Below are 2,963 nucleotides of genomic sequence, written 5' to 3'. Positions count from 1 at the left end.
TTAGCACTGTCCATGCTGCAGTGCACTACTGTGCATTAAGTGTCTCGTGTAGACACTCCCAGTGTGCACAAGAATGGTGCAATTGACATTTCTTTAAAGGTCATGGGTAGTTGTTTTGAGTATTTTGGTCTTGGAGGGAAAATATCCCAGATTGAAGAGCCCTCCATCTGTTCAGTATTCAATATCAGTTCTGGAAGGAAGACGCTTATTAATGAGAACAAATATGACTGTAAAAAAAATGGAGAAAATGTAGAATACTGTGTGTAAAGGTTTTGTCTCTGTTAAAATGTAAGGTATTCTAATAAAGTACTTTCCTAACTATGACCGTCAGTATCATGATCACTTGTCTGACTGTTGTGGTGGTGGTGGTGGTGGTGCAAACTCTCTCCTGCCACGTCTTGATTTTAAAAGATGATTTTCATCTGGAGGTGGTATTTATAGCCACCATTTGACACCGTTGTATCCTAATAGGTCTCTTCTGGGGCTTTGACCTCCTCTACAACCCTGCCTAGTGCCGCCCAGATGTTGTGTCGCTGTTTGTTTGTATCGCTCTTTACCCGGCAAATTTCTTTTTATTTTTTAGGGTCAATCGTGTCCTGACAGGCTTCTCAACATATTAGAGTCAATGCGACCTACCCAACTTCTTCTGCAGTCACAGGTAAGTCCAGGGTCTAATCTCTCTTGGGATTAAGCCCCCATTGTTACTTTACCCCGAAAATGAAAATTATTCAAAAGGAAAGAAATAAAGCTCTTCCAGGCTGCTGTCCCTAGTTCTCTCTTGCACCCGGGGGTTTTATTTTTCAGTCAGGGAGCATAACTTCCCTTGGTAAGTTCTCCAGGCAGTCTCTGGCTGCCTGACATAATACTTCTCCAACCTGTAGAGAGACAGGCATGTTGATCAAACAAACAAAACAGGGAACAAAAGTAAAATTAGTACTTGTGTTGCCAGGGCTTAGCTGCACTGATCCCTGCTAGCCCTTATTTCTCTTCGGCCATCCTCCTGCCACTTGCACCGCTTCACTCAGTGGTGCCTTTACAGCTGGTGTCTCCTGGCTTAATTGAGCTCCTCAGTCAGCTGGCTGCTGGTTTTCTGCCGCTGTGGCTGTCCTACCCAGCCTCCAGGGTCTCGGGACACGGGAGTTCTCCCCGCAGCTCCCTGTGTTTTCTCTTTCTCCCCATCTGGGTCTTCAGTCTCTTTTTTATTCCGGGGCTGCTCTAGCTTCACGAAGCAGTTGCTCCGGAATCGCGGCTCCCAGGGAGCTCTTTTCTCCTTCGCTGGCTTGTGCCAGCTTTTGAGCTTTTGGCAAGTCCTTTCTGTGTGTCTCTTCTCCACACTGTGCAACTGCCAGAAGTTAGGAAGGTATTGTCCATGACATCATAATATGCCTTGAATTTTAATTGGATTATAAACCCTTAACTCTTAAAGAATCTAATAAATACCTTAGATAACAGACTTCATGAACAACACTATCCATATCCATTGCATTAGTAAATTATAAACTAAGTAGTTAAGTCTGTGACTGACTAACTCAACTCCAAAGTTATATTCTAAGGTTTCAAAGAATTTTTTTTTTGATAAAGTAACTTTGATTTTAAAATGAAGATTTTTAGAAATTGCTAATGTTTCAAAGATTAGATACTGCTATAATTCATTTTAATCTAAAGGGTTTTTTTCATTATTGGTGTCTGTCTCTCCTGTAATGTTCATCTACTTCTCTAGGACCCTTCTTTATTGGTAATGTTTCTAAACCAATAGACATTTACTTTTATAAATGTGAAAATTGCATTGGGGAGCTCTGGATTCTGTTTCTTTTGCTCTTTGCCAAATTTCATCTGTAAATAAATAGGCTAAATGCCTTCTGGAGGTAAAAATTCATGTTCATTGATTGTAGACCTCTTCTCAAACTGCTTTAGTGTTATTCTGTCGTCGGTGACATCAGATGTACTGACTGGCAACTTTGGTTACTTTGTGTTCCATTTGAGCATTCATCCTACTTGTCTTCAGGCCTGCAGCATTGGAAACCACGGAAAAATAAAATAAAATTCTGCTTGAAATGGGCTAAACCGTTATTCTTTGATCAGTACAAGAGTTAGTCAGATCTCTTGAATTGCTGGTGTCATAGAAACTGCTCTGTTGGGACTTTCTTCTGATATACTTCGTTGGATAAGGAGAATTGGTGTGTTTCTTCTGCTGTAATGGTCCAGGTATTTTTGTGATATCTCTTATTGCATCAACAGTGTAGTTGGGGGAGCTGTTAGGCAAGCTTTTGGGCATCAAGTGCTCTTCCTCAAGTCTGGATAAGGAGGCATTCACACTTTGTCAAGTGTCAAGGAGCTGCCCATTTACTTACGTTGACATAGTAGTAATTCAGTTAAAATTATTTGGTTTTAGTGTGCTGGTAAAACTGAGAACAGCATACAAAAAGAGATTTAGTAACCCTGAATAATCATCTGACATAGCGCTACTTTATTAATAGTTTAATTTAGTACTGCCATAATGAACATTTAAATAGATGCTTCTAGAGGGCTTTATACTTCTCCCTCTTTGCATTTGAAAAAGGATTAAGGGCTTGGAGGATGTCCTCTCCCTCTTCTGTTTTTATTTTCAATAAAAGAGAATTTTGCTTAGAGTATCTTTTTAAAAAAAATCTGCTGTCCTAATGTCAAACTGTAGAATTACACTTATCTTTTTGATGGAACCATTTTGATCCCAACTTGTTTAACAAAACTGCCCTGCAAACAACAGTTGGCAAAGTGTCATTTTGTACCTGGTGATGATATGATTTGTCATAGAACCATCTGTGGTGATATTTTATTGGAGAGCATACTATAGTCATGCACAGTGCAGTGCAGGAAAGCATTTACTAGGATCACTCTTCCCTTTCATAGATTCATAGATGCTAGGGTCGGAAGGGACTTCAATAGATTATCGAGTCCGACCCCCTGCATATGCAGGAAAGAGT

General features: G+C 40.1%; 1 protein-coding gene across 4 annotated transcripts in view; it reads left to right on the top strand.

Annotated features, from left to right (window-relative positions):
- Positions 1–531: 531 nt before the first annotated feature.
- The window catches only part of MAPK8 (mitogen-activated protein kinase 8), a 126,531-nt gene continuing 124,099 nt past the window's right edge, over positions 532–2,963 (top strand). For 3 of the 4 annotated variants that reach the window (XM_006014762.3, XM_006014764.3, XM_006014765.3), the window contains exon 1: positions 532–658. The gene's annotated coding sequence lies outside the window, so the exon portion shown is untranslated. The remainder of the gene's footprint in view (positions 659–2,963) is intronic. The other variant, XM_006014763.3, reaches the window with a different exon arrangement.

This window comes from Alligator sinensis, unplaced genomic scaffold (assembly GCF_000455745.1).
Source record: "Alligator sinensis unplaced genomic scaffold, ASM45574v1 scaffold264_1, whole genome shotgun sequence".
Classification (NCBI taxonomy): Eukaryota; Metazoa; Chordata; order Crocodylia; family Alligatoridae; genus Alligator; species Alligator sinensis.
The sequence above is the reverse complement of the archived record's forward strand: the minus strand, read 5'-3'. Positions and strand labels throughout refer to the sequence as shown.